Raw genomic sequence first — 10,826 nt, forward strand, 5'->3', positions numbered from 1 at the left:
TCATAGCTAAAGCTCAAGCTGAGACTTCTCACAAAGATGTATTTTCCCAGGGTAGATCTTTTATTTGGTATGGCAAAAGAAATGACTACTGCTTAACAAAAATCACACTATTATCATACAATAACTAATGGCCATTCACTTTGCCTGTGTAATAGAATTCAGTTTCTAGTTTAAACAATACAGAGCTGTAGGATTAAGAACATTCATGTGCATTAAAAATAGCTAAAACAGATATTAGAAGGTAAATCCGTTCAAATTGAGTACTGTTAGCAGATCTCCAATTACTGGTAGTTGGATGCTGGCTTTAGTTGTTAACTAAGCAACAGTAGTATGAGATGATTTCAACCTTAAAATGGCCACATAGCCAGAGTGCCCAGTGTGGATAACATTTCCCAAAACAATAAGAAGAAATTTGGGGTGCAGTGACTTTTAAACAATGGCTAAATAAGGTTATGATAAAATAAATCAGAGAAGTGAGATGGTTTAATGGCTTTTTAATGAGCCTAATGTTTTCCATTTTAATGAGCCCTCTTACATCAGCTTTAATCATTTTATGAGAATGAGAAATGATTGAGAAATGGCTTGCATTAATTCAATTTTCTGTTCGGTCTTCCCACAAGCCATTATGGCACAGTGGCTAATGGGAGTCAACTTGGATAAGTGGGAACTTAGATAAAAGGACAAGTCTCAGCTAAATTTAGCTAGACACTTGATATGTTACCTGGTGATAAGGTTATACTTCCTCATTTTTCAAAGTGAGCATACCAAATGCCTGCATGGTGTTTTAACACTATATGCCACAAGCAAAAATTGATTAGGATAGTTGAAATGATCTATAATTTGTTCTAATGAATTCTACAGAATTGTGTTAAAAATACCTACTTTTTTTTATTAGTGGTGTATTAAGATTTAAAAATAACCAAACTGTGTAATAAATACTTTTGAGAAAAAAATAGTGCTTACAATCACATTAAGCCTTTGTATTATAGAACACAGGACATGATTTCTCTACTATCTATATCAATGGTATGGAAATTCTTTAGCTATATGAAATTATATATGCAGAAAACCCTGAATCCTTATGAATATTCATGAAGAAGTAGTCAGTAAATACAAAAATATAAAATTAAAAATGATGGCAGGCTCTGATCTGTCAATGAGAGTTATTTAAAATGAGCCAAGAATCCACCTCTAATTCAGGTTAAAATATTTATTTTTAAAAATATAAGCAACACTGTATGACTCATAGAACTAAAAGGCAAATTCAAGAATTAAATATCAATAGTGATAATTTACTGTACCTTTTTCAGAAAGGTTAAAAGAAAATATTTTCAATAGTTTTACCAAAAGGAAATTATAATTATTCAAAGGTAAATTATTATTTATTTGAACACTACATAATATGTAAATGTATAGGAACATCATAAGGTGTGCCATAAATACATATCATTTTTTGTACATCAGTTAAAAAATTCAAGAACAAGATTGAAAAGCATAAGAAAAATTTACACAGAAAAAATCATACCCAACACCTATTCCATGAGGACATCCCACCCAATAGAAGTCTGGACTCTAAAAATTCTGACTGTTCTGGGCAGCAGTCACTACTGGTAGACCAGAGCAACAGATGTGCCTAGAACCTAGAGGTTGCTGCCATCATTACTACCCCAACTGCCAGAATAGATTCTCTGCATTCATATCACTTTAATACATTTTTTTACATGATATGTGATTACAGTAGGTTCTTTCTGAAGATTTCTTCCTAGGCTAGATAAAAGACAACTACAAACATAGGCATTTGCAACCTAGTTCATCAGAGGCAGATTCTCCTCCCACACAAATTCATGAGGCAGAAAATACAGCCAGAGACAGGAAAAGAGATGAGTTAGAAACTTGGAAAAAAAACCAAAACTGATGGATAGACAGATTCTAGGATGCAAATGAATAGAAAAAGGTTAATATATAGCAATTTTAAGAGGCAAACTTTCAAAAATCTAAAGAAAAAAAAAACTATCAACTGAATTCAAATGGAGTATACCAGCACCATTATGTAATAGATATCGTGTTTAGCCCTATATGATGAAGCAAAATGGAAGGAAGGTAGAACTAATACTTTTTAAAATCTATTAAGTGATAATTATTTACTTTATCTTTTCCAAAAGCATTTGCCTTCAATGATTTAACAATTTTGTTGGGAGACAAAATTGCTCTAGTCTTCTAAAAGCAAAGAAAAATTATATCGTAATATCTTCTAAACTCTCATAAAAATAAAAATAGAGAGACTATGTTCAAGGCAGGTGATACATATATATTTGTGGACATGTAAGTAAAAGTTCTTTGGGTACATAATAAAATGCAAGAGAAAATAAAGATAATAAAGCTATAATAAAAATCATTTTTAAGATATTTAAAAATATTTGTTATATGAAAACCTTACCTCCTAAGAAGTCTTCACCATGTACATCCCTATCTTCACATATGTGTTAAATGTTTATCCTAGTAGCCAGCTACATATGTAGAGTCACAGCAAAGACAAGTAAGAAAAAACAAAACAAACCAATCAAATGAAAAAAAAAAAAAAAAAGCAAAATGAAGGCAATGAAGACAGATAGCAAGGCAAAGAAATTGCAAAGAACCTGAGAAAAGTTGGCAAAATACTGCAATACATGACTTTCTTTTCCAAGTGCAAAATGTTTGAATCACTCAAAAATTAATCAATAAAAGTATTCCCTTCCCATTCTCCTCAACAATAATTCCAAATATTTATTACTCTTTATAGCCCACAGCTTTTTCAATTACAATATAGAATTTGCCCCCTATTTCACATGAAAATTCACCCTAAAATGTTCCATGCTACTACTTTGCTCTAGTCTTCTAAAAGTTCCTTTCAATGTTTCAATCCCATCCACTCCTTTTTCCCTTAGGACTCAGTATTCTGTGCCTCCTGCATTGCCTCCTAAAAACAGTGCCTATAAACAAACTTAACTGCTTGCATTCATTCTCCAATTTCCCATTTCCATCTCTCAGTACCAGTTTTCTCCTTAGTTCTTAAAATTTGACTTCACTGACCACAGGTTTTTGAAAATAGAATTATTAAATCTTCTAGTCTGCTCTCAAATACCAAGTTCAGTAGCAATTGTTTCATATTTCTCCCATGGGGCTTACTTGACACATCTAGGTAATGTCTATAACACCCATCTCTAGTTGCTTAGTAAGCTTGAACTGACGTGGGTTTCCTCATTGACATTAGTATTTTTTCATTGCTTTCCTGACTTCTCTTCAGTTCCTTTTCCTGTCTACCACCACTTGACACTGTTTTTATTTGCTGTGATTTCATACTCCATATTGTTGTTCTTATTAAAGACTTCCTGAATGATTCCGAGTCCATATGTAAGTTCTATATTCTCAGCTGCTCCTTTTCCTGAACTTTTTATATTATACTTAATTGCTATTTCACCTCTGTTCCTGACTTTTACAGAGATGATTCCATTATTCCATGTCACAAACAAAAGTCGCCACCTATTTCTACATCCTCTTCCTTCTTCATTCATGTTTGCATTAGTGCCACCAATGAACATAGAATCACAAGTCATCTCTCTGTATCCTTTCCACACTGTTTAGTCCACAAGTCCAATAGAGTTGTCTAATAAAAACTTTTAAATATTTTTTTAGTTGTATTTTGACACAATCTTTTTATTTATTTATTTTTATGTGGTGCTGAGGATTGAACCCAGTGCCTTGCATGTGCTAGTTGAGCACTCCACCACTGAGCCACAACACCAGCCCCTAAATATTTTCAAATCCATCTTTTCCATCCCCACAACCCTGTTATATTCTATTCCCTCATTACTTCTCTCACTGTCATACAAAAAATTCCAAAAGTTAACAGTGAATAATTTCATTTATAGTTGTCTATCCTACTCTATAGGCAACAGAACATATAAAACATAGTAAGTGTAAATAGCAAATTCTTTTTAACTGTGTAAAAATTGTTTACTACAAGTTTAAATTTTATAAAATCTGAATTCGTATTAATGTATTAAAATAAATGAGGCATTTATATTTTAAAACTCTGCTCTTTTAATTAAGAAGCTTTTTAAGGAACATTTTTGAAATTAAGATCTATGAATATTAGTGATCTGAAATAAATTAATATACATTTTTTAAAAATGTTAAAAAATTAAATAAACTCGAGAAATAACCAGATAAATGAAATTTCTTTTCTACAAAACCTAGTAGAAACTTTATTATGCTAACATGTATTAAGAATTCTAAGAGGAATATATCATCTTTAGTATTTCATAAGTATATTTCACCAAGGAGTCTCTTTATCATAGTATAGTTATTAACAAAAAAAAAAACACCTTTTAAAATTTTTAAAAACTGAAGTGTTTATAAAAACAAATTATGCTTACATGTAAACAATATGAAATTTTAGGTTGTATAAATCAAAATTAATTTTATATTATTAGGTTATTTGCTGGAAACAAGTTTCCAGTCTTTTCTAAATATACTGATTTATGAACAGCAAATTAAGACACAGAGTATGGAGAGAAATTGAGTTTGAAATCATTTTGCATGTAACGTGTGATTCCCTTTGGAATTTATTTAAATCCTTCTGAGATATGCATCCATAATATTGCTAAGAAATACAGGATTAGGCTGGAATAAATTAGCAAGATGATTAATTAAACCAGAAATATTTATCATTATTAAAAAGTGATATCTCAAGGAATCTAAAAACCTATCTTATTGGACTCTCGCTAAATCTAGACTAAATTCAATATACTTTGTATATTAAACTCTAGTTTCTTTGTAAAATACAGGAACAGGAGTTTAAAAAAGTATATGATGTGGTTTAGAAAACGGCATGTGTGGATTTTTGAATTCATGTTTAATCTCTCATTTTGTCCTTCATTTAACAGAAACAAAATGATTGTGTGAAGTCTCCAGGAGTCTTTGAAAGGTGCAGAAAATTACCAGATAAGTGAGTCTGGTTTGCTTGATGTTCCTGTAGACATCATCTGAACCTACACTTCTGAATGTTTCCTATCATTTTGGTAAAGATGGAGAACAGTCCAGGTGACTACATATACATTATTCCTTTACATCCAGATAACTTTGTTTGAAAGACAGAGACCTGTTGATTTTCTTTTGGAATAAATCAGGCCCAAACTATACATCAAAAAATATAGAATTAGTAATAATGCAATGGTAGGAACATCTCAACTCTTCAAAAAAAATTACATGGGAAAAATTCCTTAAAGATCAAAATGTTCATGGTAAAAGTGTACTGATGACTTTTATTATAAAAAATTCCAAACATGTGTAATAATAGAAATGGTATAATGAACTCCCAAGTACCCACCTGAAAAAACTTGTGGTAAATTTTATTTCAAGAATGACTCTGGTCCTTTCTGTAATCTGAATTTTCTGGGGTAAATATAACACATTTCATCAATTTGCCTGTAAATATTTTAAGCCCATTTCTAAAGAACAGAATAATTTTATAAATGAAAACAGTACATTAAGTGCTTCATATCTGTGAATTCCACATTGCTAGGTTCAGAGATACAAGATGGCAACCAATCATGGATGGGAAATATTTAAAAAATAAAAAGTGTCTGTACTAAACTTTTTAAAAATAATTTTTAGTTGCAGATGGACACAATACCTTTATCTTATTTACTTATTTTTATGTAGTGCTGTGGATAAAACCCCAGTGCCTCACATGTGCAAGGCAAGCACTCTGCCACTGAGGCACAATCCCAGCCCCATGTCTGAACTAAACTTGTAGAGGTTTTCTTGTCATTAATCCCTAAACAATACATTGTAACAACTATTTGCATAGCATTTGCATAGTGTTAAGTATTTTAAGTAGTGTGGAGAGGAATTAATGAATACAATAGAATATGTATAGTTATATGCAAATACTACTTTTTTCATTTAATATAAAGAACTTGACTATCTGTAGATTTTGGTAATGTCAGGGGGTCTGGGAAGCAATCCCTTATGAATATACAGGGAAGACTTTACTACTGCCTCATTTTTAAATAAATAAATAAATAAACATAAAGATTCTTCACTATCATGAAATACGAAACAAGTGTTCAGATTTCATGATTATATTACAAATGCATATATTTAATATTATAGTTTGCTTAGATTTGAATTTTAAAAGTCCATAAATTGCAAATGGCTAATGTGTCCCTTAATTACTTTGTTTCTTTACTGATGCTCTTTTTCACTAAAGCCTCCACAATAAACTGAGGGGGATTGGGATGAAAGCCATTTATAAAGATGGGGAGAACTGAGAACAGAAAGCCATTATTTGGTATCCAACTTCACCATCTGCTTAAGCACTCATCTTGCTGTGCTAATTCTGTGACTATAAGAGCAAGGAAGAAGAGAACTGGAAAAAGGGTGTTGGGATAGGGGGAGGCAGAGCTGTGGTGCAGCTGAATTTTATTTATTTGTTTGTTTGTTTGTTTATATTGTTTGGAGAACTCAAGGTATGTATTTCCCAGGAATCAAGAAGACCATGTAGGAGGAGCAGAACTAAAGTTCCTCAGTCATTGTTTTGCATGAAATGGTTACCCACTGGGACAGAGAGCTCTACTGGCAAGAAAGCTAGAGAGATGGTTCCTTATGAAGGTATGGAGCTCCTGTTGGAGCTGAGGGAGGTATGGAATTCCACCATGACCCTTCTACATTTCTAACCTATGCACTACTAGAGCAAATCAGGAGCCTGGCCTTTCAACTGGGAAGGGAGGAAGAAGTGGTGGCCCATACTACAGTCAAACAGATCATACTTTTGTCTCTTTCCCTCTCCTTTCTCAGGCTGCAAGCACATTAGAATAGGGAGGTCTTAAAGAGAAAGGAGGAGTGTTTCTGGAGCAGAAGACATCTCCTTCTTTCCCCACCCTCCAACACTCCAGCAGGACATGGCTCTCAGCTCAAGTCTATGTGCAGAGGTGATATTCAAATGAGATGATACAAACAAGTCTTATAATGAAGTGGATTTTAAATAACCAGAGTGAATGAAAAGTTGTGAAATCTGTCAGAGATGTCAATAAGAACATTTTGACAGATTGCAGTCGAAGGCAGTGATTGTAGAAACACAAACTGCTTCATGTTTACACCCCCACTGAGTTGAGACTACTCAATAAACCAGTTTGATGTGAATTTCATAGCACATGGTCCCTAAACACAAGTTAATTCCTTCTGGGGCTTACCAGAGAAAGAGCAATCTGTTTTAGTGCTGGGAGGAAACTGCCAGTGTCAGCTTTGCTGAGAGACACTAAGTCTGTCTGCAACCTGGAACCTTCCTAAGGAATTTTCAAGAGCAATTTTGACCCAAAATGATGTTTTCCTGCATGCTTTAGTGTAACATGCATACCATTTGAAAAAAGCACACTCATGCACTGCTGGTGGGACTGCAAATTGGTGCAGCCAACATGGAAAGCAGTATGGAGATTCCTTGGAAAATTGGGAATGGAACCACCATTTAACCCAACTATCCCTCTCCTCTGTCTATACCCAAAGGACTTAAAAACAGCATACTAAAGGGACACAGCCACATCAATATTTGTAGCAGTACAATTCACCACTTGAAAATTGCAGTTTCTTGAGACCCACAATGAGTTGCCTGGTTACCTTCTTGATTAACTTGTGAGGACAAGTTCATTCATCTAGAAATTCAATCTGGGATAGGGGAACAAATTGTCAAGATGTACCCAACTGAAGGAAGTTCTAGGAAATGAGACTTTCAGAACTAACATCAAGAAAGTTTCAGTGAAACCAGAAAGAATTGGTTATCCTTCTATTCTCTATCATTCATTAAAGTGTTATGCATCTCCTCCTGTAAGGATAGAGTGCCAAGGCATTGGGGGGGTGGGGTCCATGTATTATTTAGTTATTGGCACAACTACAACTATTTAGTAAAAATGCAAAAATTCAGCAGTTTAATCTTGGCTATGTTAAGCACATGAATCTCCTATTACTAGAATGACAAATTGTCACAATGTTAGTGGCTTAAAACAACATACATTGATTTTTTTTCTTACAAATTATTAAGATTGGAAGTCTAAGGTGATTCTCACTGGGCTAACATCAAAGTGTTGGCACGGCTGTGTTCCTTCTGGAAGCTCCAAGGAAGAATTCATTTCCTTGTCTTTTCCAGTATCAAGGAACTTGTACATTCCTTGGCTCATCCCCCCACCACACTCTGAATTGTGCTTCTATCATCTCAACATTTCCTCTGCCTCTGACTCTCCTGTCTCCCTCTTCAATATGTGAAGATATTTGTGATAGCAAGGATCACCTGGGAAAAACAGATGAATTTTCCCACCTGAAGATCCTTAAATCACATCTGCAAACTTCTTTGTTACGCTACATATTTTTGGGTTCCAGGGCTTAAGATTTGTTTAGGGTCCTTGAATCTGCATATCATTTTAAGCATTAAGAAAATGTTTTAAAATTATTAATTTATCTCAAGGGAATTTATTCCACATCAGAAAACATGACATTAGTCAAAAACCTTAAAAAAATTATATTTGACTATTATTTTGCCATCTGTCTTTATTTCTCACTAGACACCTATTTTTCCATCTTATAAGGAGGCTGAGAACACTCTGTCCATGATTCTCAATTTTTTCAGGAAAATTAAATTCATAGTATCCTGTCTTTTACTTGCCTGACACATAGAACTTCCACAACAGAGAACATTCAGAGCCAAGGTAATTAAAAACTAAGAATCATCATCAGTGTAGCATTTCCTCAGTGAATGTTTTAAACTTTATTCCCATTTATTTGATATATTCTGGTCATTTGTTAAGAAACTGTTTTTACAAAGATATATTATCCCCAGAAAATTAAAGATATATTCTTCCTTCTTACTCAATGGTGAGCTTTAACATACTTTCCTTCAACTCACCTTCTTCACACTGAGAGTTGAGGTGCTGGCAGCTGGATATTTTGGGGAAGGGCTCAATATCATAGTAACTGGTCCTAAAACCCTAGAAAATTCCCAAGGACGTATAAGAAAATTGTCAAATTTCATGTTCTCCTTCAACATTCCACTTATTCATTAAGTAAGCATGGAACTATAAGGTCATGCAAGGTGTTTCAGCAGAAGATAAGTCCATTGTGGGAGGACTGAGTAATCTTGGTTAAACCTGAGTGCACAAGGTTTAAGGTAGACTAATATGGTTTCAAAGTCCTCACAAAACAAGGAAAATTAGTATACTTGCAGATGAGTCCTAACCATTCAACTCATACGGTTATTGTAAGGTCTTAATTAGATGATACTTTGAAATATTTTGTGTAGTGCATGAGATCTCATTTTAATTCTCTTTGGGACTTAATGCAATGCAAAGTAAGCAATAATGGCTTCTAAACTGTTTTATCGAATTGTGCTATATTGCCATTACCTTTCCCATAAAAGAGCCTAAAGTGCCTAGTTTCTTCTTCTTCCAACTTTAACTTTCTAATTAATTTACTACAATGATAAGAACAAATACTACACTTGATCTTAGCCAAAAGGCCAAGAAGCTATCAATAATCTAGTCATTACTAAAGGGAATTAACAAACTGAGACAACCTGACAGGTTAGAAATACTTTTCCTTAGTATTTCTTTCAATGTTATAAAATAAAATATCTCAATATTTTATGCAATTAGGATAGGATTGAAAATCCATTTCAAAAATTCCTCATTGAATTTGCAGAAGACACATACCCTATTCAGCAATTCTAAGAGCATCTGAGTTTTTTAATCTTTTTTTTTTTTTTTTTTTCCTGTGGAGGGGGTACTGGTAATTGAACTCAAGGACACTCAACCCCTGAGCCACATCACCAGCCCTATTTTGTATTTTATTTAGAGATAGGGTCTCACTGAATTGCTTAGGGCCTTGCTGTTGCTGAGGGTGGCTTTGAATCTGTAATAGTCTGCCTCAGCCTCTAGAGCCATTGGGATTATAGGGATGTGTCACAGTGCCCAGCTAGTTTTTTAATCTTTCCAGCTCCCAAACCAAGTACGGTTTACTGAGTTCTGGGTATCTGAACTTGGACAGAATATTAAAATATGACAATATGTGCCATAATATTTTCTATACAAGAGAACATTTTTCAAAATCTTAAAAGCAGTCTCCAAATTAAGCCCATATGATTTTAACATAGACAGATCATCTGAAGGAACCCGGTGTATTGACAAAATCTGGCCCAAAGAGGTGACATTAAATACTACCTTGTTGGAGGCTGTGAACGTCTTGGGTAGACCAGGGAAAGGAATCCAGGAAGGACACCTTGATACTATCTCCTGCTCCCAGTTTGGTTCCTTATGTGTGTGATTCTCCATTTCATTGTTTGAGAACATCTCTAGAACCAGACTTTACACTACTCTTTCTGTTCCTAGTCAATACAATGCTGATGATATTTTGCTATGTGCTCAGTGAGCAGGGCCTGTCTGCTTGTGACATGGCTCCTGGAGGCCATGGCATTCTGAAAAGTGGCAAAGTCCCAGATTCCTGGTGCCAGGTCTGAACCATCTGCACAACCCTAAGGAAATACCATCATTGTGACCTTAGTCTGCCACAGTGGGATTACACACAACCAAATGAGGAAATCCCTGTATATGCAAGAGATTCTTTAAGTAAATTAAGATTCTTAACACAGGTTCTGTAATTTTATTTTTATTAATGGAAGTAACAACAACCAATAAGACTCTTGATTATTTGTAACTTAGTCTAAAAATTGAGCAAAAGACAAAGAGTCTATAAAAATCTTTCCTGATCTCATTTTAACCTAAATCCACAACCTTTGAAAAAAC

The 10,826-nt window shown here is 34.0% G+C and overlaps 1 pseudogene; it reads right to left on the reverse strand.

Annotated features, from left to right (window-relative positions):
* Positions 1–9,337: 9,337 nt before the first annotated feature.
* On the reverse strand, positions 9,338–9,556 carry LOC125610866 (annotated as a pseudogene).
* Between the last annotated feature and the right edge of the window lie 1,270 nt (positions 9,557–10,826).

This window comes from Marmota marmota, unplaced genomic scaffold (genome assembly GCF_001458135.2).
Source record: "Marmota marmota marmota unplaced genomic scaffold, marMar, whole genome shotgun sequence".
NCBI lineage: Eukaryota > Metazoa > Chordata > Mammalia > Rodentia > Sciuridae > Marmota > Marmota marmota.